A 26,758-nucleotide genomic window follows, 5' to 3' on the forward strand; every position below is an offset into this window, starting at 1 on the left:
AAACTGTTCTAATCGAAGTGTGCAGAGTCACCATAATGTTTATCAAGCTTCTCTTTAGTCTCCTCAGGCGTTTTGCCTTTCATAAAGTAGTGTTTAATCAACACACGAAATTCTTTTTCGTCCATTTTTTGAAAATCACTCGACTTCCTCGATTCAAACGAATGCCAAACACAAAGAAATAGACCGATCTGGCTGAAACTTGGTGTGTGTTCTTCCAAGAGATGCTACTAACTAAACATAACCTCGATACGCGCCAGTAGTGCTATCTCTCTGACTTTGCACGGACTTTTCAAACGACCCTCGTAGCGGGGCAAATATGGCAAGCCAGATTGAATCTTTTGAAGTTCAGATTGAAAGATAACGATCTGGCTGGAAATATCAGTTGCATATCTTTAAAGTATCCAAGTTAAATATAGTCCACATGAATCACTAAAATTAGCACATAAACATCACCAAAATGTCCTGCTTTATCTATCTCCTAAAATCGTATTTGAAGTATAAAAGTAATTTGCCAATGTAGTGTGGCAGGTTGTTTTCTTAAGTACTTAGAACAGCCATTTAGTTGGGCACCATTTACTAAGATTTATAAACTAAGTAATTAGGAATTTTGTCTTAAAGAATATTTTAAGGCAACACTGGAAAAAAGACTAGAACAAGCAGTTAACTAACATATACAAAATATGTATAAAAATAAATAAAAATTATAAATTGGTAATATTCTTCAAAGTTTCCTACCTGAAAAATAATCATTTCGGATTGGTTAATGAGCCAATCTTCTTGTTTCCTTGTTGACCTTCTTTGTTTATAGTTTACCTACCTTGAAAACACTTAAGGTGGTTAGGTATATTTCTTTGGTCTTTTGACCTCAAGTACCAGCCAACTACCAAATGAAATTACTAAATCTTTGCCTAATATGAGTTATTAAACTTCTTTAAAATGTTTTTTTTTGCATTTATGGATCCATATTACCAATTCTCAGCTTAAGTTCCAGCTGTAAAAAAATAGGTGATTACTTTACACCAAGATGTCTTCATCCTAGAAGCAAGCTAACCTTTTACGTGATACAGTACATTTTCTACAAGTCAATTTGACTTGAGAGAATATTTATTTTGCTGATTTTATCCTTGATAGCTTGCACGTTTCTGTACCACTGACTGGTTTTGAACTCCTACTTTCACTAGTGGAGAGTAACCAGTTTGGTGTAAAGAAACCTACCTGAACTATGTTTCCATCTAACAACTACAATTAGTTTTAGAATTGTCTATCATTCTTAAAGAGGCACATCATGTTTTGCAGAGAATTTGATTTCAATATATTATAATGAATTTACATTCCACTGGTCTCTGTTCATTGGTTGCAAACTATATTTCGTCATGGCCTCTTATCAATTAGCTGAATCATTTATTAAAATATTAGCGCAGGAGATAAATGTAAAAATTGAAATGTTCGGAATATTACTTTATAAATAAAGAAAAAGACCATTTTAGCTGGCCAGATTTAAAGTAACAGAGGTAAGAAATGACGTCAAAAAAAGGGTCTTGTTTGACAACCTCAGCTGGGCACCAAGCTGCCACTTGCAAGAAAGAAACAAACAAAAAGGGCTTTAAAGAAAGATTTTTAGCCAGGAACAGGGTCAGTCTTTCAACTTTTGTCGCCACGGTCCAGCGTCTGTGTTCAATGAAGTCTAGTTCCAATTGATTCGGAAGTAAAATTCTAATAAATCACCTCTGTTTGATTGTACTTAAAAGTGTCATTTTGTAATATTCTATTCTGGAAATGTAATAATTGTACAGCTCATTAAAAGCTCTGAACTGTAATAATAGAACATTTTTATAGATTTAATATTGCACTTAATTTTGTATTTACCCCCACACTAGACTTAAAAGAACACAACTAAACAGACGCTATCGACTACTTAAAATACTCTTAGACGAAAGATCAAAACTCTCTCTGGACAACAAAAGACTGATTTATACTTCTATTTTGAAACTTCTATCTTGAATAGAGCTGTGGGGTTCAACCAAACGATCCAATCTCCAAAGGATTCAATCGCTACAATCTAAAATACTTCGAACTATCGTAAACGCTCCATTTGATATCTCCAACCTGACTATACACACAGACCTTAATATTCCTTTTGTCACCCAAGTTCCTAAAACACGATACAGAAAACTCCACTTCAGCCTGCAATCTCATAATCCTCTAGCTCAAAATCTTTCTTCTAGAACTCTTCCTGACAACCTGACAAGACTTCTTAATAGACAGTGGCCTCGTGATCTCCTCTCAAGTGAATAGCCTAATGTTTTGGAGTGTAACCATTGGGTAACCTCTCCACTCTTTACCTTATCATTTATTACTCTATTGTATCATTGTTACTTATAGCGCTAACGCACTGATTGTAGCACAATAAACGCAAAAAAAAAATTGTGTATTTCATTCCAATTGTGAAAAAAATTTATGTATTTAATTATATATGTATAATGAATTCGAACTGTCCGCTCTTATTTCGGTGCATAAGTGAAGCTGTTCATTGTATACACCTTATACTGAATTGTTTTGTTATACTTCTAAGACTCTCTGCTGCTGAAAAAAGAGCTATTCATGAAATTCTTATCTAACTGAACGCTGTAGCCACAAATTTAAAAAACAAAATATTAAAAAAGCAATTCGCATTGTTATTCCCATTAGAATTTTTTGTTTAAAAAACACTTTCTTGTTTTACGATTGGAGCTGTACCTGGTACAGAAACAGACATAAAAATATTTCCTTTAAAATTTATATATAAATACCGTTTTGTTGTTTTATAGCTTTATTTCATACACTGCATTGCAATAAATAGTTGTGGCTACAAACACACCTGTCTTACCTGCCACATAAATTTCTTTTATTAGCAGAACTCCTGGGTAGGTAATTACTTAAACAGCTATTAATATGCTTTCAGCTCGTTGTGAATGAAACTTTTAAATTAACGGGCTATAAGTGCAGAAGACATACTTACTTTATCGCTTCGCTTTGTTAGTGTAAGACTTATTCAAAGGATGTGGTTTATACTTTTTATTTTTATTACTGTTTTTAATATGTTAAAATCTACAGCAATATTGTGGTTTTTGTTGTAACTTAGTTCACTATAAAGATTTCAATCTGAATATTGTGGTCGGTAGAGCTGTATAGACTTTAGTCCATTTTGAATTGAATCCCTTTGGCCACCTTCGAAGAAATAACAGAAAACTAGAAAAAGTCTGCCAATAAAATCTTTCTGATCAGAATTTTGGCTAGATATTTCTCAATCAAATGTTACACAGGTGTTCAATGTAAACACAAAAGGCAGTTCAGAGTGTCTATGGGACAGTTGTAGATAGTGCTGCACGAGACCGAGACGAGGCGAGAATTTAAGCAGTCTCGATCTCGGTCTCGTCGAGATATCTCGGTCTCGGTTTTTTTGAATTTTTGTTTAAGCATTAAAAGCGGTTCGCTATTAATAATCTTTTCAAAAAATGTTACTATTTTCTAATAATTATTTTAATTTATATATTGGTAATGAAAATGTGCGTAAAAGAAGACAACTACTTACACCTCAATGCATCGTATATTACTATTACTGTTATATATCTTTATATAATTTCAAGAAGATGTTAAAAACGCGCCAAATGAAAGACTCAAATAACATATCTGCCTGCTATAACAAGTCGATTCGTGAAATAAAAAATACAAACTTCCCGCTCCATTAGTTATGGCTGTTGGTGAAGATAAAGAATCTGATGACCTTCACCTTTTGACGACGACGACGACGACTGCATCAATATTTTTGCACCATTTGCTCAAAAATCAGCAAATATCACCGAAGCATGGAAGACAGAAATAATTAATTACACCAAATTAGACCAAGCACCAGTAGACGTTGACATTTTAGAATGGTGGAAAACACTTGAGAATTCCTTCAAAAATTTGTCTAGAATGGCGAAAGATATTTTTAGGATCTGTGCAACTTCAGTGCCATTGGAAAGATTATTTTCGCAAGCTGCGATGATAATGACCAATAGAAGATCTTCTCTAACTTCTGACTCAGTAAAAGCTCTTTTATGTATCAATGCTTGGGCAAAGTGTATCTTAAAAACGAAAATTTGTGGCAATATTTTTTAGGTGCATGGATAGTCTTCTTTTTCAAATTCACTAATTCCAAAATTCTAAAATATAATTAAAATAATATCAAAGTTCAAAGTATTAGATTATTAATAGTGAAATTTATGAAATTGAATGAATGAATGATATGAATAGTGAAATTTAGTGAATTTATGTAAAAATTATGTAATTCGAAGGGGGCCGCCACGGTAGCCGAGCGGTGCGAGACCTGCGAAGCTAATGTGTATTGTGGTACTGGGTTCGATTCCCGGTCTTAGGCCTTGGATTTTATTTAATGGTTAATATGAGAAATTTACAGTAAAGTATGTTTGCTAGTCGCCTCCGTCCGCGACACCTAATTGGTAGTTGGACGTAAAGCCCCGCCTGAAAAAATAGGCGATTACTTTACTTTGTTTACTTTACTTATGTAATTCGAAGTCAAATAGATGTAGTAATATTGAACATATATAATAAAATCGTATCTTTTAATAATTAATTCAATACCCGTAATGATTATTTATTAATAAAGAACACAATTTTATAATTTTGTAGCTAAAAATTAATATTTGAAAAACCGAGACGAGACCGAGATTTCTCGACGAGATATATATTATGTCTCGATCTCGGTTGCTCAAGTCTCGTCTCGGTACCGAGACCGAGACCGAGATTTGTCTCGTTTCTCGTGCAGCACTAGTTGTAGAACAGTTAACAAAGATTTTAGTAGTTAAAGTTAGTGTATTTTATTTTAACGTTAAATAATTTTTTTTTTAACAGTAGAATTTTTGCCTAAATATTTGGAGGCCACAAACCATTCAAACTGGAACCACCATCCATTTACGTTGAAATGCAATTACGGGATGAATGTAATGTCAGAACCTCTCTCAATAGAAAATTCTGTCGCATAAATGAATTTATGAAGTTGAAATATCAGTTTGTTTTTTTAAAATGAAATCGATATAACAGTTTTCGATAAAAACAGGGACATATTTACAAAATTCCTTCTCTGAAGTGTACACCGCATTGACCTATTTTTTACCAATAGATGGATGGAGTGATACTTTAGGTCAGAGGTCGGCAACGTTTTTAATGTAAAGAGTGAAATACTAAATTAAAAATCCATGGCGGGCGCCAACTATTTTTCGAAAAATGGAATTACTGATTCTAACGGTAGAAAATCTTGAAATCTCGACGAAAATTCGATTATTAACGTATCAATGGTTTTTATGTACGATGTAGTGTCAAATTCATCAACACTCAAATTTAAATTAATTTTCAATTATTCGTTTGACATTTTGAAAGTGAGACTAGGAATTTTTCAACAAATGCGCTTTTAACAATTCCAACTTACATTTGAAAGAATTAACTGCGCTAATCGTATCAGCAATATGGTAACTCTTTTTTTCACTCGGCATTGAAATAATAAGTAAGTTTTCTTTACGATGAGTCAATAATAGGGATGGCATAAACCTGTGACAAACTCTTTTGATCTATGCTCTCTTGTGTACTGACTATGATTGCTCAGTTCATTTCAGTTCAACGCGTAAGCGCGTCACCGTTGACGTACAGTAGATTCAAGGAATTTTAAAATTTACGTTTTGAATTTCTTGTCTAAATTAACAATAGTTTAAGGGCGCACTAAAATTTATTGAAGGGCGCAGAGGCTTTAGGTTATTTATTTATTGCTATAGAGCTCCTACGGCTGAAACAAAGGCCAAACAATGTTCAGAAAAACGAATTTAAAATAACTAACACAATATGAATGTAATGTGTAAGTGCAGTAAATAACATACAAACATAAAGCAAGATATTAAGATAAATTCAGTATATAAGCTAAAAATAATCTAGAAATTAAAATTGACACAAATTTTAAAAATGTTATAAAAAAAGCTTTACACTCTAAAGAAGATAAAATAATATTTGCTTATGATGTGAAAACTTGAAGCAGAATAAAGTAAAATTAATTACAAACAAAAAGCAGTCCATTTTTTTAAATTTTGCGACCTTCTTTAATTAAATACATACAATATATGTTCTAAGCATTAATCACAAAACATTCTGATTTTAGCAGTTTGCGGAAATATATACTGCATCTTTGTTGCAAACAATTAGTTCTAAACCAGCAATAATAACATCTGAGGAAACTATTATTGGCTAAGATATTGCCACTGCTGCAAATAGTACCATTAAATGCACAGTTTGTGTTGAGATAGTTGCCCTGGATCAGTTATTTATTAAATTCATACCCTGCTAATGTTGTATACTTTATTCTTGTTATTAGGAACTTTTATCATCCACTTTTGGATGAGCACGTTCTTTTAAATGAGGTAATGGCTTCTTTCATTCAGAAAAAGCAAAGATGGTAAAGCTGACAAAATAAATTATAATTTTTTAATAAAAATAAACTGAATCTGATATTTCTAGGAGCGCTAGTAGTAGACAATTATGTTTAGGTTATAAATAAGGGCTATATACTATAATAATATTGATAATAATCTGCATTATAGCCCATTACTGAGACTTGGCAACCTCAACCCGCTTCATTTCTAATTATTTTTGTTTGATTTTAAATATTAAGATCAGAAAAGACAAGAAACTAACCAACGCTACAAACTTCTCGCCAGACTACTTGACAAACGATCGAAACTTAACCTACATAACAAAAGACTCTTATATCTACTGCTACTGCGACCAATTTGGTCATACGGCATCGAAGTATAGGGGATCGACTAAGCGTTCCAACTCACTACGCCTCCAGGCATTACAGTCAAAAAATACTTCGAAAACTTCTTAGCGCTCCGTTCTATGTACGTGGGTCGTTTGAAAAGTCCGTGCAAAAATAAAAACTACTTAATTTTTTGGGGTAAACCTTTTTTATTTTTCAACATAATCTCCTTTTAGGCTTATACACTTCGTCCAACGCTGCTCTAGTTTGTTGATCCCTTCCGAATAATAGGATTTGTCCAAGTCTGAAAAATAGCCATTCGTTTCTGCAATCACCTCCTCGTTTGAATAAAATTTTTTTCCCGCCAGCCATTTCTTCATATTGGGGAACAAATAGTAGTCCGAGGGAGCCAAGTCTGGAGAATAGGGGGGATGTGAAACGAGTTGGAACCCTATTTCCATTAATTTTGCGACCACAACTGCTGAGGTGTGAGCTGGTGCGTTGTCGTGATGGAAAAGGACTTTTTTGTGGGCCAATCGTGGGCGTTTTTCTTGCAGCTCGGTTTTCAAACGGTCCAATAACGATGAATAATATGCACCTGTAATAGTTTTACCCTTTTCCAGATAGTCGATGAGGATTATTCCTTGCGAATCCCAAAAGACAGTCGCCATAATCTTTCCGGCCGAAGGAACGGTCTTCGCCTTTTTTGGCGCAGATTCCCCCTTGGTAACCCATTGTTTAGATTGTTCTTTGGTCTCAGGAGTGTAGTGATGTATCCATGTTTCATCCACAGTGACGAAACGACGCTTAAAGTCATGCGGATTCTTCTGGAACAGCTGCAAACCGTCCTTGCAACACTTCACACAATTTCGTTTTTGGTCAAGCGTGAGCAATCGCGGCACCCATCTTGCGGATAGCTTTGTCATGTCCAAATGTTGATGCAAAATATTATGTTCCCGTTCATTCGAGTTGCCCACAGCACTAGCAATCTCACGCACCTTCACTCTTCTGTCGTCCATCACCATATCATGGATTTTATCAATGATTTCTGGAGTAGTAACCTCAACAGGGCGTCCAGAACGTTCAGCGTCACTTGTGCCCATATGGCCACTCCGAAAATTTTGAAACCACTTATAAACTGTTCTAATCGAAGGTGCAGAGTCACCATAATGTTTATCAAGCTTCTCTTAGTCTCCTCAGGCGTTTTGCCTTTCATAAAGTAGTGTTTAATCAACACACGAAATTCTTTTTCGTCCATTTTTTGAAAATCACTCGACTTCCTCGATTCAAACGAATGCCAAACACAAAGAAATAGACCGATCTGGCTGAAACTTGGTGTGTGTTCTTCCAAGAGATGCTACTAACTAAACATAACCTCGATACGCGCCAGTGGTGCTATCTCTCTGACTTTGCACAGACTTTTCAAACGACCCTCGTATCTAACCACAAAATCCCTTTCATTACAGATCTTGCTAACACTCGTTTTCTTAAAATTTCATTCCTCTACAGCAGCTCATCCTAACCCTCTCATAAAACACCTATCTTCCTCCACATTAACAGAGTAATCCTCTAAGGAGATTGAAGAGAAGATGGCCTCGTGATCTTCTCTTATCGTGAGAGCAGTATAGCAAGAGCACGTTAATGGAGTGGCACCACTGGGTGCCTTCTCCACTCATGATTTCCTAGTATTTCTTTTTTCTTTTACCATATTTGCTTGTTGCAACAGCCTGTTGCAGTGGTAAAAAAAAAGATCAGAAAATATTTGAAAAATCAATTAACCTCATTGTTTTTCAATTCAAAAAGACTTCTTTTTTTGTATTTCTTTTAATTTTTGGCACCTTCACATCTGAGGTCATTGGCAGCCGAAGCTTTTTTCAGTGCAGTGAGCTGTAAGGAGATCCTAAGAAAAGGAAAGACTAGAGGCCAGAGGCTGGATTCGAACCCGGAATCCCCGGTGTGGGAATGCAGAACGCTATCCACTGAGTTGAACCCATCTCTAAAGGCCAAATTATTATAACTTACTCTTATTTCCTGTACTTTTATTACCTATACTTTCAGCTACTTTAAATTTTAACATCTCCTAAATACTACTCACATTTTACATTATAGTTCATTGTTTTTTCGCAAAAAGAAGAAACGGGAAAAAGTTTTCCTCCAGCTTAAAAATCTTTAAATAAATTTGAACAAAAAAAATGTTGAAGATGGTAAAATAAAGTGATAAATATTGCTAATTTAATATAATGTTTATATATTATAAAACGTGTTAGTAATTAGCAGGAATTGCAAGATTAATCAAAGGAATTTTCAATTATAATGTTTCAAACACCATTCTTAAATAGATTAAAAGAATAGATAATAGATTAATTTTCAAGCGATAAAATTCTGTAGACTAAACCTGTTAATTTATAACACTAAACTCGTATCTGAGGCATAAAAGAGAAATGTACTGCAGAAAATGGGCATGGATGAGGTTCCTGCAGGAGAGAACATTACTGTGACGTATAACTTTTCATTAAGCACTGAAATAAATTATGAATATGGTGAAAAGTCGTATTAAAGTAAGAGAAGTCTAACTAAAAGACTATGCTATAATATAAACTGACTATTCTGGTACCAAGGACCCAGTAGCACAACAGCTCGGTGATAAGACACGGTCCCTGTTCGTCAATATCCTGAAAAGTGAAGTCCGTGGTTGTAGAATAGGACGTGGGTGTTGAATTGGCTGCTAGCCAGGACTCTGTCTTTATAAATGCTTTCTCAATTAACCAGAAAAACTGGAGAGTTTTGGTGGAAGTTATGGTTAGGTGAGTGGAACTTTCAAAACCAGATCTTGCTGCATCCGCCAATCATTAAACCAAAAATGAAGTAGAAAAAAATAAAATAAAAAGAAATAACTGAACTTAAAAATAAAAGAAGCGTTCATAACTATTTTAGATTTAAACTGTATTTGTCACACAGGAACACATAAACATTTTTACCTTTTGCTCGCCTTATTATTTGCTAACAAGAGCTGAAGTTGAACTTTCAGGCTGAAAGTTATAATGAAGTTCTAAATATTAAATTATTATTCCGGTGAGTTTAAACTAAGGTGAATGTGATAAACTGCTTCAGAAAGCAGAATCAATACGTTACCTTTCTGTGTAATGAAGTACATTTACTATATTGACGGCATCAAATTGTATAAAAGACTATTTAGACAAAACTAAAACGTTAAATTCATAGTTTGAAACATACAGGGTGTCCCAAGCTATATGGATAACGACTTTTTCTCGGAAACTAAGATAGCTAGAAAAAAACTAAAAAATACGTGTTCCCTTAGTTTTTTGTTAGGAATCCAAATTTACTTTGTAAATTTTTTTCGGTGCATTCAGAAGCGAGATACAGGCACCAACTTTATTTTTTCAAATTGGGAGGTGTGGTTTTTATTTAAGAAGTAGATTCCTCTATTTTTTTTAAAGAAAAATTTACCCGAACGGTTTTTTTCTATGAGCGATATTTTACAAGTTATGAATGAAAACATGATTCTTATACAGGGTGATCCATTTAAAACGCACCAATCACTAATAACTTTTTAGGAAAGCGGAATTTTGAAAAAACCCACGAAGTAAACTATATGTTTTTTTTTTGGTCTAGTTTCTAAATTTTCTACCCCCGATGCTGTATCTTTATTTTTGGCGGAGTTACGGCCAAAACCTCGATTGGGGTTTCATAAGGACCACTGGTTTTGACAATGATTATGAAAACTACATAAAAAACTGTGAAAAGTGACGTTAATCCCTTTTCGAAATCTCTTATATTAGTCAGAGATATTTAAGATCCAAGTTACAATTTTATCTAATCGTGAACGGTTTTCGATATTAATTTTCTACCAGAAATACTCGTTTTGGGAGGTCCTCTGACTGCAAAAAATGTTATTGGCGACGCAAAGTGAAAAAATAATAATAATTTAAGATTTTAAAACATGTAGTGTAATGTAATGGTTATGAGTGAATCAGGATAAATTGGTTTTATCATCAAATAAAAGCAATCATCACATCATTTTAATGCACCCCTTATGCAAGACTTCTTAACTTATGATTACGGTAAGAATATCTTGCCAGGGATGGGCGGATGTTCGTCTAGTGGTCAAGAGCGTGGCTTTGTAAGTGGGAGATCCCCAGTTCGAATCCTGCATATACTACACTTTATTAAAAAAAGTATTATCGACTGCACAAGAATGTATATCGACACGGGGGCCGATTCAGTGGCCACCTCGTTCACCGATGGACTATTTCCTTTGGGGGTACCTGTAAAACAAGGTGATTATTCATAGTTTTCTCTTTCTTTTCTTATTTCTGCTTATCTACAAGCATTTCTAAATCTAGGTGTATCAGAATCAAGTCGGGATGGCATCTGTAGATGAACTAAAGCAAAGAATAATAGATGCCTGTAACTCGGTTAAAGCTGAATCTATTTCTTTGGCAGTAAGGGGCAGGAAAGTGCATGTCTATGCATCTCTAATGGTGGAGGCCATTTCGAGCATGATCTCTAATATTAATGAGGAGTAAAATTTATAATAAAATAGTACTTTTCTTCTTATTCAATCAAAAAACTGTTATAATATTATCATTTTGAAATTTCTTATAAGAATCATGTTTTCATCCATAACTTGTAAAATAATGCTCACAGAAAAAAAAATTTCTACAGGGATGTTCCCGCTACTATTGTAGTGATGCCACGGCACCCAGATCACGATATCTCCGATTGTAGCGGGAACATCCCGTGGCAGAGTTATAGAGATCAAGCCGTCTTCATTTCCTTCTTCCTCGTAACTAACTATGGCAGGATCTGGTGGCACTAACACAACATCGTTATTTTCGTCAGTCAATATCGATTCAAGGGCTTCCTCTAGCCTTGAATAATTATTTTGACTTGTACAAATACGGCGATTCGCCATTATGAAAAATTCCTAACACCTGAAGAAAAAATAAAAGTGTGATATAAAAACGCCCATTGTACCTGCATGTGTACAGACAAAAAAATGAGACCTAATATATGATTTATCACATAAATTACCACATTTATTGTGTTAAACATTAGAATAAGATATTATTATACTTTTTAATAAAAAGAAGTCCATGTAATGTATTATTTATGCAAATAATAAAAGCAAATAGCTTACCTCAGTAATCTTGCTTGGACTGCGAGTGACAATGCATACTATATGACATTAGTTTTCGCGCCACCGGCAAAATTGACTTTTGCATAGATTACTAGAGTCATCTATCGTCACTTTATGAAACTACTTTCTCAAAAATAAACATTACAATACGTCAAATTGCACTTTTATTAGATGTACCTGAGCGGGTACAGAGGACGTTAATACATTTATACTATATTTTTACATTCAAAAATTAAATTTGATTATAATTTAAATTTCATTGAAAAAGAGTACAAATAAATAAAAAACAGGACATTTATGCTTAAAAAAAAGGACAGCGTCTTAAAAAACAGTACTGTCCTGCCAAAAACAGTACGAATGGTTACCATACTTATAACGCAAATTGCGTTGATTGTAACTAAATAAATGATTAAAAAAAAGAATATCCTTTGTTATTATTATTTTTTTAATGTATTAGGCTTTTTTGTTACTATTTTTCCTTTGTAACAGAAGTTATGTATTATAATTTATGTTACAGGACAGTTTTATTTGTTAATATCAATGATCAAGAATAATGTATATAAAAATTCCCACGCAGAGATCTCAGGTTCGAATCAAGGCGCCTGCTTTTAGATTTTCTCTTAGCTAGGAACTTCTTACAGCTCACCCTCCGGCGAAGTGTTGTGAGAGGACACAGTCCAGATGCTGGCAGTGCCCTGAAAAATGCATTCAATTACAATTTCACACCAGATTTGGTTCTTCAGATAAATCAACTTACCAGCAACTCTATTATTTAGATTATTGTAGACTTAAGATTGAGTACAACTTTATACAAACAATCTTATTAAACTAACGTTCAAAAACAGATCCAAAAGGTGACCATCTTTTAGACTAAAGCTTTGTGGATTTTTTTTTAAATTATATGTACCATTGTTTCCTTACTTAAAAGGAAGAAGTTTATTCTTTTGAATTTTATTTGTTTAATTATTATCTCTTTCGTTCTTCTCTCTGTGCTCCCTTCACTTCTAATTGTAAGAGTAAACAGTTCTTTTTTTTCTTCTGGAACTTTATGTTCTTAAGAACCAGCGGATAATAAACTTAGATGTAAGGCAGAGGGAAGCTGTAGGATCGTATAGTAAGAACAGGTAGCAACATGTATATAGAAAAATACGAGCAAAAGAGAGAATTCTTCCCCTTCGTATTCTTCAACCCTTAATTATTACCTACTAAAACTCATCCTCGTCCTTTCTAAACTTAATTCCACCATCCTAATTGGGTTTCCCTTTTGCCCAAAATTCCCAGGAGGCCCTACTATTAATAACAATTAAGTTTTTTTTTTCTTTTACCACCGCTATTAGGGCTGGTTTTAATATTTTTGTTTTCTCAGGTACGGACAGCACTTTTGGCACTTTTTATTAGGCGAAAATATTAAAAAAAATAATAAAATAAAATAAACTTATTTGGTTATTATCAAAATTTTGCTTCCTCTTTTCAGGTAAATAAAGCGAGTATTGTATTCGTGCTGTTTTATTATTTTGCACATTTTTACTGTCTTGCCAATGCCATAATAATAATACAAAAGAAATGCCGAGCTAAATTTACTAAATTGAAGAAAAACTGCTGACCGTAGTGCCACATAATTTATCAATATTTTTCATTTTTCTCAATAATGACACCAACAATTTTAATTAATTTATTAATCTTCGAATAGTTATAACAAAAATATAATGTCTAAAACATTCCTACTCTAGTACAGCCTTAATCTTGTTTTTGTTAAAGTTTGCTTCAATTCTTTTTTAAATATTTTTATTCATGTTAATCTAGTACTTTCATTTGAGACTTCTTTATTTTTTGACGTGAATACGTCTTTAAATTTGCTATCATACGGAGGCAATCCAAAAAACCTAATGATAACAAAATCGGGGGATACAGTTTGGCATTATAGTTTCGAATCTATCGTCTACATCCAAAATTAAATTAGACCACTGGATAGCTAAAGGATCAAAGAATTCATTACGATAAGCGAGGACTGTGACGCATCGCGCGCAGTGAAGGGGGAAGCGCCGCCATTTTGAGATCATTTTGCTGCGTATCGAGATTTGCAATAAGTATAACTTTTGACTCCGAGTAGCTACGATGTTCGTTTAAGTTTTAATCGTGAACTGTCGTCACAATCAATCGATTGTATACAAAACATTAGTGTAAAATAGTGTCAGTGAATATAATAAGGTGTTAGAATAAAAAAATATTATCAAAAATATATAATGTCGGCCTATACGCGTCGAAAAGCCAAAACCAAATACAGAGATCGTATACGGTTGGAAAGGGCTTCTCAAGAACAATCGAATGGTAATAATAAAACACCAAATGACCGAGTCAAGCTGTGCTGGGAACTTAAAAGAATGAATGCGGCCGAGCGGATCAACGACGTTGTCAGTACATCTGCAGCTGGGGCGGTTGAAATTATGCAAGTGGATGATGAAATCGCTTCTACATCGACAACGGACTGTATAGGCATAGATTCTGTTCGATCGTCGATTTGTTTCCTTGATTTCATCCTAAATACATAAATAAAAATATTTTATATAAAAAATATAACCCGTTACGTAAACGTATTCACGTATAACTCACGGTCGTGTCCATGACATAGCCACAGTTTTTTTAAGAACATTTTGAGAACGGGAACGGAACTAACTTCTTAAAGTTTTATTTCGATGTAAAATATTGTTTTGAAATTTAGAAGATGATATTAATAATGACAATAGTTTTTAAAATTTCTGAATTTATAAAATGTATAATAGTTTAAAACCACGAAAATTAAGTATTTATTCAAATATTTTTTCTTAATATTTCTCAGCCAAGTTAAGGAAGAAAATTGCTGCAAAAGGCTAGCAGCATTCTGAAGTAAGCAGGAGGAAATTATATATAGAAGAGAGAAATTTTAGATACTAGAGGGAAATTTCCTTTTTGCATAGAAAATAAATCCACAAAGAACCCTAAGAAACTGCTTCAAATCCCTTTACTGTACCTCATAAACTTCTTTAAGGGATTACATTATGTATAATATAGTGTAATTTAAATCTGCTTTTAAGAACTTGTTAAATTGGATAAAAGAAAAAAATCTTCAAAGTAAAGCTTAACTCGTAGACTTAGTAAGATTTTTTATTATTATTTGTTTTTTTTGCGTTTATTGTGCTACAATCAGAGCGTTAGCGTTATAAGTAACAATGAAATAATAGAGTTATAAATGATAAGGAAACGAGTGGAGAAGTTACCGCAGTGGTAACACTCCAAAACATTAGACTGTTAGTCAACTCTCTTCACTTGAAAGGAGATCACGAGACCACACTGTCTTTTAAGACGTATTGTCCGGGTTGTCAGGAAGAGTTCTAGAAGGAAGATTTTGTGAGCTAGAGGATTTATATGAGATTGCAGGCTGAAATGGAGAGTTTTCTGTATCGTGTTTTCAGCGACTTGGGCGACAAAAGGAATGTTAAGGTCCAGTGTGTATAGTCACGTTGGAGACTTAAAAAGGAGCGTGTACAATAGTTCGAAGTATTTTAGGATTGAAGGGACTGAATCCTTTTAGAGATTGGAGCGTTTCGCTGAACCCCATAGCTCTATTCCATTCGCCCAGATGGGTTTCAAAATAGAAGTATAAATCAGTCTTTTGTTGTCCAGAGAGAGTTGTGATCTATCGTCTAAGAGTCTTTTAAGTAGTCGATAGCGACTCTTTAGTTCTGTTCATTTTAGTCTAGTGTGGGAGTTCTACGTTCACTACTGGTAGAGGTGTTAGGTTATAGAAGATCACGAGACCACACTGTCTTTTAAGACGTATTGTCCGGGTTGTCAGGAAGAGTTCTAGAAGGAAGATTTTGTGAGCTAGAGGATTTATATGAGATTGCAGGCTGAAGTGGAGAGTTTTCTGTATCGTGTTTTCAGCGACGGGCGACAAAAGGAATGTTAAGGTCCAGTGTGTATAGTCACGTTGGAGACTTAAAAAGGAGCGTGTACAATAGTTCGAAGTATTTTAGGATTGATGGGACTGAATCCTTTTAGAGATTGGAGCGTTTCGCTGAACCCCATAGCTCTATTCCATACGCCCAAATGGGTTTCAAAATAGAAGTATAAATCAGTCTTTTGTTGTCCAGAGAGAGTTGTGATCTATCGTCTAAGAGTCTTTTAAGTAGTCGATAGCGACTCTTTAGTTCTGTTCATTTTAGTCTAGTGTGGGAGTTCTACGTTCACTACTGGTAGAGGTGTTAGGTTATAGAAGACTGGAGGAAGAGTAATGCGACGAAGATTGAAGGTGATGTTCTGAGACTTGGTTTCATTAAGCTTTATAACCTATTTCTTGAACCACTGTTCTAATGAGGAGAGATAAGATTGCAGATTTTTTATTTTAAGATTGTAGATACAAATGAAACAAAATTAATTTTAATTAGGGATTTAAATCGAAGTAGGCACCTGATACGAATCACTGATATGATTCTTTTTTTGCTTCAGATTATGTAATTGAATTCTCTTGAAGGTTAAATTACATGCTAAAACGATATTCACTTCAATATTGAACTGTTCTCTCTAGAGGAAACATTTCAGTATCTAAAAATTTATCCAATAAACCTACAAAACTTCTAAACAGCCTATTAACTTCAATTTTAGAATTCTGATTATATATTCCACCCTTATTGATATTTAATAGTTAATAAAACAATAAATTCACTGAAATTGTACTTCCTGGGGTAACCCAATTTCCACTCTACCCAGAAGAAGTGCTATTAGGGTAATTTATGTTTCCACCTCCTTGTACAAAATTTAAGAGAATTGGATGAGTTTCTATCATTCCTGGTTTAGAGAAAACTTCGTGAATCCTAACAAGAAGGATTTATGTGATTGTTCATTCGATATATTTTAACAAAGTAAAACAAAACTATCATTTAGTTTTACAAAAGCTACCCAACTGTGAATTTTATATATAAAATCCTAAAAATAAACCATAAATTAAATTCACTTTATTCATTAATTGCTAACAAATTATTCATGAAAGAAATATATATATATATATTTCATTTAAATACTTTCTATAGAATAATAGCTAGAACTGAATAAGTTTTAAAAGAGCAACTAACTGTCCCCTGGAAGTGAAGCTGCCAAAAAAGGGATTAGCTTTGTGACAGCTCCGGGATTTATGGCTTCAAAAAATAAAATGAGAATAAAACATACAAAATAGAAATGTATATGTATATATATATACATATATAAAAGGCAGACATATTTTTTAATCTCAGAAACACCTGACCGCCTAACTTCCCTTTCATTGGTCGCTATGACTACAAACAGAACTCGTCTCTATTTAACGCGCCATTAATTTTACTTAAATATAAACCTATTTTACGTTATTATTCTATTTTTGTACCAACAAAAAAATTGTAGCAAAACAGACAGTTGCTTAACCTTACTATTAAGTTCCCAAGAATAACCTTACCAAAATATTATCCAATTAAAAGTAACGGATGCTTTTATTTGGTGTTTACTATTATTTTTAGCAAATGAATGCAGCTTTTCTCGGGTATATCATTTAATTTGTTGCTCTAAAAGATAATAACAGAAGTGGATGATTCGTGAACTGGACTTCTGGAAGAAGTCTGAGGAGCAAAAGGCTACCTATGCTTGTCTTGGTTGAAACCTACAGCTCTATTCTGAAAAAGTCTGAAGACTTTCATCACAGATTACAGCCTTTCCTGTTGCACCCTTAAAGCCGTCAGTTAAAATGGAAAGGAGTGTGATTTATAAAGAATAAGAGATAAACATATTTTGGTAGTATTTTGGAAGTGATCTGGGGCATACAAGAAGAATATCTTTTACCGGAGATAAATTGTAAAGCTATGCCAATCAGCAGTTATTTGATTTGGAATAAAGAATCTTCTAGAGGCGTTTATATTTTGATGGAATGAAGACTTCCCGCAGGAAACAACAATTCTAGTAAAAGAGCAGATTTTGGTGCAATAGTAATAGTTTTCAGCGTGTACTTCGGCATATGTCTATAAACCGTTGGCAGGATTAAAGCTGAAAGCGCCCTTAAATTTTCTAAAGCAGTAAGCTTGATCTTGTTGATCATTTTAACGTTTTTTTTGGAAGCTTCCTTGGTATAATTACGTCAATTAGGCTAGTTTCTCAATTTCAGTGATCCACTATCATCAGCAATAACATGGATTAGTGTAGGAGGCTTGTTCTGTCTTTAAAGGCACAAAATGCTTGTGTCACAATATATTCTATTATTAATTAAAAATGTGGATTTAAATTAAAGCATAATAAAGTAATGAAAAACAATTAAAAAATTATGTCAACATAGATTCTTCTAGCTGTGGAGTTGCCCACTGACCTGCAGCTTCTAGGAGTGTACCCTATTATCTTTCGGAGGATTCAGTATTCGGTCATTCTTTTCACGATATCCAGCCATTGCTTTTGGAATTCATTCATCTTGGACAGCAAAGAGTCTGCATTGAATTGAAGAGTCCTGTAGTCCAGGAGAGGGGCAATGCGCTATCGCTGCTTCTATTTACAGAAGATTTGGCGGTGCCTTAACCTTGAAAAAAAACTTTAAACCGAGTGCTTTTAGTTCTGCTTTGGTACACGGATGGCTCCAAGACGGAGGAGGGTGTGGGAGCGGGAGTGTACGGGGCGAAGCCGAAATGTAGCTTTTCGGTTAGCCTAGGGAAACTAGCTACAGTTTTTCAGGCTGAGCTAGATGCAATTAGGTTCTGCGCTACCGAGATTAACGGGCGAGGAATTATTAATTCTAAGGTCGTAATTTTCTCAGATAGTCAGGCTGCTCTACGGGCAATTAGTTCCTACCAGGTCAACTCAAGACTAGTTTGGGACTGTCTGGGTGCCCTGAAGGAAATTAGTGACCAGAATAAGGTCTTTCTGGTTGGTCTGGAGGGTGAGCTCTAAAGTGAGGGGAACCACAAATACGTAGATGACCATAGGGGTCACAGTGGCGTAGGCCTTGAGGCCGCCCTAATTTAATCTAATCTAATCTAGTTCTGCTTTTTTTTTATCAGCGTTTTTCTAATGGTGGCACACATTAAGTGAAATTTTTGCAGATGTTAATTATGCCGGACTACATAGGTTAGTTGGCTACTACATAATTTTAAAAGCTCAATTGCTCTAAGAAACGTCCGCATACCCACAAATGTTATTACTTAAGTCTTGCAACTTGAAATCCAAAGCTCCAAACGGTTCTCAGCAACCTGGTAGTCACCCTGCAGTAGACTGGCAACTGCTCAAGGGACATTTAGAAAGAATCTTCGGCACCACAAAGATAATTAATTAAAACAAACAGAAGAAGGAAGATATTACTTAATTTAAATTTATTATTTTTAATACTTTAGATATGAATAACATTCTCGGGAAGATGCCCAGTTTATAAATAACCTCTTCACTCTTTGATACAGGCTACATATCAATTCCAGTCAATCCGGGTCATGGATAACAGCCCCTCTAAAGCTGCTGGCAACCAACTCAATATTACTGCAGCGCTGTTTGCTTTAGACTAGACAATTTATGAGCTTTAACATATTTCTCTGTGCCCTACTACATCACACCATTACTGCTTTACTACATTAAAGTTGCACACGCGCGCTTGTATGTGTGTGTGTGTAACAAGTTAATGGTGACAAACACCATGTCGCTAATATCAATACTTATAGTTCTCCACTAACAATGAATGGAAATCCCTTTTCTTACCATTTGTACTTACGAGCCCAAAGCGAAGTTCTCGACGATTCATTCGGCCAATGCTTATTATAATAACCAAACTGTCTGTGTCTTTTATTACAAAACTATATAAGCCTTTTGGGGCGTTGCCAAATCTCCCATTAAAAGAGACTAGTTATTACCAGATGTAGTAATTTATTCTATAAACAATTGCTGGGTGTGAGACATTTTATGACTACGTCTGTTCTAATTTGCTCCATTATTGCATCTATTATTTCATTTCGCTTGAATTAATATTTCACCATGTTTTATTAAGATTATATCAGACTATACTAATTATTACTAACTTTTTCTACTAAAATAATAATAAAACAAAATAGTGAATACAAAGAATGGATTGTTTTAAAACGCGTAAAGGTAAAAAATTTGACAGCATTTTAAGAGAAACAATGAAAAATTAACGAACTCTTCAAACACATATCAACCACTTACAGGACTAGCTTTTCAAATGGCGAATCAAAATATATAGTATTTACTCTAAGACGGAAAATCCTACCTCCCACCTTCAGGAACTAAACATCTGCACCAACTGTGGACAAAGTACGCTACCTTGGACTATTCCTAGACAAATGGTGGACATGGGATCCTCATCTTAGACTGAAAAGACAAGAAAACTAACCAACGCTACAAAACTTCTCACCAGTTAACCTACATAACAAAAGATCTTCTGCTACTGCAACCTATTTGGTCATACAGCATCGAAGTATGGGGATCGACTAAGGGTTCCAACTCTCTGTGCCTCTTGACATTGCAATCAAAAAATACTTCGAAAACTTCTGTACGCTCTCCGTTCTATGTATCTAACCTCATCATCCATATTGACCTCAAAATCCCTTTCGTCATAGATCTTGCTAACACTCGTTTTCTCAAATTTCATTCCATTCTACAGCAGCTCCATCCTAACCCTATCATAGAACACCTATCTTCCTCCACATTACCAGGTAATCTTCTAAGGAGATTGAAGAGAAGATGGCCTCGTGATCTTCTCTTATCGTGAGAGCAGTATAGCAAGAGCACGTTATTGGAGTGACACCACTGGGTGCCTTCTCCACTCGTGATTTTCACGTATTTTTTTGCTATCAAGTACCACATTTGCTTGTTGCAACAATCGTTGCAGTTGTAAATTCCAATAAAAGATTTAAAAAATAATACAAAAAATCATTAACTTTTAAATATTTTCGATTCATTGTTTTTGGAGGTAGTACTTTAATTAAAATTTCGCTTGACAATATTCAATATTTTTCTAAATTTCTTGAAAACTTCTAATATTTTTACTGCCACCATTGTTTCACTAACTTTACTAAGGTATGACCCCTGTTTAAACAAACTAAACTAATTATTAAAAAAAAACTGAATTAGAAAAAAAATAATATAGTGCTAGTCAAAAACTAGTTTGGTTATTTCTTAAAACGAAATTGATAAAATACTCGTAAAGTACGTTTCAACTTTTAGGGTGTCTTTCTTCGATGCAATGCGGTAATTTATTTTATTTTATTTATTTTTGTTCTTCTCTTTGATTAATTGGGCGCAAAATATCTTTCCAATGGACATTTTGTTTATAACTTTCTTACTTAATTGATAAACTTGTGTTAAGAAATAAAGATCCTATCCTGAACAGTAAACAGTTAAATTTTAGGAGACAGTACAGCACTAAACACTACTTGACGGGCTTCCAACAGTCCGGTATGGTCTAGTGGCTAGGATACCTGGCTTTCACCCAGGAGGCTCGGGTTCGATTCCCGGTACCGGAATATTTTTTTTTTTTACTTTTGTTGCAATTCACTGGCAATGCAACAACTTGAGGCGCTCAGCGCGATAGTGGCCCAACCCCACTGAAGTACTTGTTGGGTAAAGTAGATTTGAAAGTTTGATGAAAATCTGTATTTATTTATGGCAGTAAAGTACAGTAAAGTAATCGCCTATTTTTTCAGGCGGGGCTTAACGTCCAACTACCATTTACTAGGTGTCGTGGACGGAGGCGAATAGCAAACGTACTTTACTATTTCTCATTTAACCATTAAATAAAATCCAAGGCCAAGACCGGGAATCGAACCCAGTACCACAATGCATATTAGCTTTGCAGGTCTCGCCTCTTAACCCGCTCGGCTACCGTGGCGCCTTATGGCAGTGATTTTTCAAGTAAATTTCAAAACTTTATCAGTGTAGTACCTAGTTTTCACTCATGCATTAAATTGGTACATTAAAACAAACAATTCTTGCTAGTATATGTGGGTTGGGCCACTATTGCAATATCCGATTTCAGTTGATTTGGGAAAATATGTGGGATAGGCTTATATTATAATGCTAAAAATCCGGTAATGTGTCTTAAGAAGATAATACGTTATATTCTTTATGAATACTTTTCACATCTTATCCACTTCCTTCTTCTTCATCAGAACTTCCCAGTAATAAACCAGGGTCTTCTGTTGCTGCACTTCTTTTCCTTTAATTGTTATTAATGTTTCTGTTCTGACCTCCACATTGATCACTGTACATCATAACTTTGCTTGTCTTTACAACTGCCTTTATACAGTGCAAGATGCAAGACCCTATATCTTGAGGACTCCTTGAAGCCTTCATCCCAGACATACATACAAGCATTCTGGTTATTGAGATTGTGAATCCCTAGACAATATGTCCAGAGCTGTCTTTTTTTATAATAGCACATATCCACAGAATGGTGAACTGGTGTAGACAAAGTTTTCATTAGATCAAACGCTATAACTGTGACATCATTTTCTGGTTTGCCTACTTCAGCATGAAGTAGAAGAAGTTCTTTTTGAACTTTACAATCCTCTATTTGCCTTCCAGATGCTGTGATTTTCTTCTGTGCAATAACACACTTTCCATGTCATCTGTTGAGTAGACTGAGTAGGATGGTTGGGCCAATATTACTCTCAAAGATTAGCATATGGAGAGTGCAAACATGTTGTTATCTCAATTTTCACATTTTTGTGGGTTGGGCCACTATTGCGTTGAGCGCCTCATTTGAGCGTGTCCTTTTATAACATGTTGTACATTCGATGCAAGTAATTCGGTTAAATAAATGAACACTTGCACGAAATATAGCTCTAGAGCAGTGGTTCCCAAACTTTTTTGACCCATGGACCCCTTTTTACAGTCAAAACTTGCCCATGGACCCCCAAGTGAAAAAGCTACATAAATGCATAGTCTAAAACTTACAAATTTAAAAAAGCATTTTGTTGAAGAAGTATTTACTGAAATTATAACTTTTGTTTAAAATAAAATTTAAAAAAATTAATAATTTGGATGAACGTGATGAGATGCTATGAGTGAATTTGTATCCGGCTCAATGTTTGTGAGTAGCAACCGCAAATCCCCACGAGTAATCTTTGGTTCAGGTCTGCATGAAGAGCCGTTAAGTGTTGACAGTGAGCAAGCAAATCTTCATCTCTATTTTGCAATTTCGAAAGATTTGGAAACTGAGAACGTTCTCCTCTGCCCAAGTTTTGTATTTACAGAAAATGTTTTGCAACAAACGCAGATATTACGCTTTTAGTTTTGATTAAATTTAATTGGTCACCTTGTTAGTTTCTAATTTCCATAATAATAAAAATGGATCACAGTTTTAATTATTTTATATTGAATCTTGCGCGGACCCCCTGACGTTGTTCAGGGACCCCCAAATTAATTTTAATTTTCCACGGACCCCCTGAATGATACCGGTGACCCCTGGGGGTCCGTAGGGACCACTTTGGGAACCACTGCTCTAGAGAGTTTTTCAAAACCATTCTTCTACTAAGTTTTTGTTTTGTAAGGATATTTTCTTATGGAAAAAAAGAAACATTGTGTCTGTGGACACAAAAGAAGGTACACATCGCGCCTTCGTGATTTTATAATTTTAGAATAATTGAGCTTACAGCTTTCACTTACTTATTCCAAAAAGTGTTTTCAACTAATATGAGAGATGCCACGGGTAATACTTACGATTGTCGTTTGAAAAGTCAATGCAAAAATAAAAACTACTTAATTTTTTGGGGTAAACCATTTTTATTTTTCAACATAGTCTCCTTTTAGGCTTATACACTTCGTCCAACGCTGCTCTAGTTTGTTGATCCCTTCCGAATGATAGGATTTGTCCAAGTCTGAAAAATAGCCATTCGTTTCTGCAATCACCTCCTCGTTTGAATAAAATCTTTTTCCCGCCAGCCATTTCTTCATATTGTGGAACAAATAGTAGTCCGAGGGTGATCCACAGTGACGAAACGACGCTTAAAGTCCTGCGGATTCTTCTGGAACAGCTGCAAACCGTCCTTGCTACACTTCACACGATTTCGTTTTTGGTCAAGCGTGAGCAATCGCGGCACCAATCTTGCGGATAGCTTCGTCATGTCCAAATGTTGATGCAAAATATTATGTACCCGTTCATTCGAGATGCCCACAGCACTAGCAATCATCCATCACCATATCATGGATTTTATCAATGATTTCTGGAATAGTAACCTCAACAGGGCGTCCAGAACGTTCAGCGTCACTTGTGCCCATATGGCCACTCCGAAAATTTTGAAACCACTTATAAACTGTTCTAATCGAAGGTGCAGAGTCACCATAATGTTTATCAAGCTTCTCTTTAGTCTCCTCAGGCGTTTTGCCTTTCATAAAGTAGTGTTTAATCAACACACGAAATTCTTTTTCGTCCATTTTTTGAAAATCACTCGACTTCCTCGATTCAAACGAATGCCAAACACAAAGAAATAGACCGATCTGGCTGAAACTTGGTGTGTGTTCTTCCAAGAGATGCTACTAACTAAACATAACCTCGATACGCGCCAATGGTGCTATCTCTCTGACTTTGCACGGACTTTTCAAACGACCCTCGTACTCTGCTATGAGCTCAGCCCGATCAGGTACAATTAATGAATATAATTTCAGAGATCTTTGCTTGTTGCAACAAAGGAAATAACTTTTTGCTTTTTAATAATAAGAAAATTAGAAAAGATGTTGAAGTCATCAGCAGAGTAAAATCTAAATTATTGTATTTTATTTATCTGTTTCGTTACTGTACTACGCAGAAACCTGAGAACTTTTTGATAGGATTTGTTATTTAAACTTTTAAGTTGCTTAAAAACTGGGACATCTTTTGTCTCTTAACTTATTTTCCTCCTTCCATCATTAAATACGACGAAGGAAACTTTAAATAAAAAAAAAAAGAAAAGAAAAGGCCAGCGTTATTGTCACTGTTGAAAGGAAAGCTTACACTGTAGAGGAGGGTGGACATCTGAACGTTTTTGTTGCCCTCGCTCAGCTGCAGACTTACCGGGGTGCAGATAATAACAACCAGCTCTGAACTGTCTTTCTTTTCTTTATTTTAGTTTATTTTAGATGACTAAATATATCCCAGCCAGTACATTGGTTAAAAGTTGGTAAGTTCACTTTTTAATCTGTAGTTGATGTACACCAAAAGTATGGAAACTAAGTAGTAGAGCAGTAGTCTTCAAAACCTTACTAAGAAATAGCAGTAGTTTACTTAGTATCACTGTAAGATGGCCTCTAGGTTTTCAATCTATTTAGAATTGCGAAGCACCAATTCACTTGATACTTCACTTGCGAAACACCATCACAATAACATTTTAAGTGCTATGAATTGGAGTGTTGACGAGAGATTAGACTGAAGATAGAACAATTGCCAGCTATATTGTTGCAGTTACATGCATTTTTTTAAATTTAATTGTTATTCACAATCTACAAAAATAATAAAATGTAAAATTAGTGAATATGATAAAAGAAGACTTCATGACCTGGATCAGCTTGAGGAGAGAAGCTGCCCACCGGCAACACTCTCGCTGGAGTTCTAGACATTACTGGAGATGGTCACGAGGCCATCAGTTTTTTAATCGTCGTGGAGGATGATCTGGAATCGTTTTGGAGGCAAGATTTTGAACAAGAGGATTGGTACTGAATGGAAGAGAGTCAAAGAATTTTCTATATTTAGATTTAGTTTAGTCAGTTACGTATGAGATCTTGAGGTCGTTATGAAGGGTGGAGTTAGAGACATAAAATGGAGAATTCGTAATCTGACGTAGGGACTGGATCATTTATGAATTGGAAAGTTTGGCTGAACCCCACAGTTCAAGTCAGTAAGTCCAGATCGATTTAGGTATGCTATTGTATATTAGTCTTATATGTTCCAGTGGCAGCTTTGATTGTCTGCCACTTAGTCGTAACAGTAATTTGTTTCGTCGGTTGAGTTCAAGTCTTTTCAGTTTAGTGTGCGGATTCCACGTTAATCTTTTGTCGACATCCATCCCAAGGTAGCGAACTAAGTTAGCAGAAGGAAGAGGAATTGAGTTAAAACTTATAGAGGGATAAGAATTACGACGCATAGTAAAAGTTATCTGTTCGCACTTTTGAGTATTGAATTTGACTCTCCACATTTTGGCCCAGGGTTCTACGAGGGTCGTTTGAAAAGTCCGTGCAAAAATAAAAACTACTTAATTTTTTGGGGTAAACCTTTTTTATTTTTCAACATAGTCTCTTTTTAGGCTTATACCCTTCGTCCAACGCTGCTCTAGTTTGTTGATCCCTTCCGAATAATAGGATTTGTCCAAGTCTGAAAAATAGCCATACGTTTCTGCAATCACCTCCTCGTTTGAATAATATCTTTTTCCCGCCAGCCATTTCTTCATATTGGGGAACAAATAGTAGTCCGAGGGAGCCAAGTCTGGAGAATAGGGGGGATGTGAAACGTGTTGGAACCCTATTTCCATTAATTTTGCGACCACAACTGCTGAGGTGTGAGCTGGTGCGTTGTCGTGATGGAAAAGGACTTTTTTGTGGGCCAATCGTGGGCGTTTTTCTTGCAGCTCGGTTTTCAAACGGTCCAATAACGATGAATAATATGCACCTGTAATAGTTTTACCCTTTTCCAGATAGTCGATGAGGATTATTCCTTGCGAATACCAAAAGACAGTCGCCATAATCTTTCCGGCTGAAGGAACGGTCTTTGCCTTTTTTGGCGCAGATTCCCCCTTGGTAACCCATTGTTTAGATTGTTCTTTGGTCTCAGGAGTGTAGTGATGTATCCATGTTTCATCCAC

The 26,758-nt window shown here is 35.0% G+C and overlaps 1 protein-coding gene and 1 non-coding gene across 2 annotated transcripts in view; both read left to right on the forward strand.

The window, feature by feature from the left end:
• Positions 1-26,758, forward strand: part of Ten-a (Teneurin-a transmembrane protein) — a 1,628,256-nt gene that overhangs the window by 274,984 nt on the left and 1,326,514 nt on the right. The window lies entirely within an intron of this gene.
• TRNAE-UUC (transfer RNA glutamic acid (anticodon UUC)) lies at positions 21,380-21,451 on the forward strand. The gene has a single exon. It is a non-coding gene; the product is annotated as a tRNA-Glu (tRNA).

The sequence above is a fragment of the Rhodnius prolixus genome, unplaced genomic scaffold (genome assembly GCF_049639745.1).
Source record: "Rhodnius prolixus isolate KJV_2025 unplaced genomic scaffold, Rpr scaffold_6, whole genome shotgun sequence".
Classification (NCBI taxonomy): Eukaryota; Metazoa; Arthropoda; class Insecta; order Hemiptera; family Reduviidae; genus Rhodnius; species Rhodnius prolixus.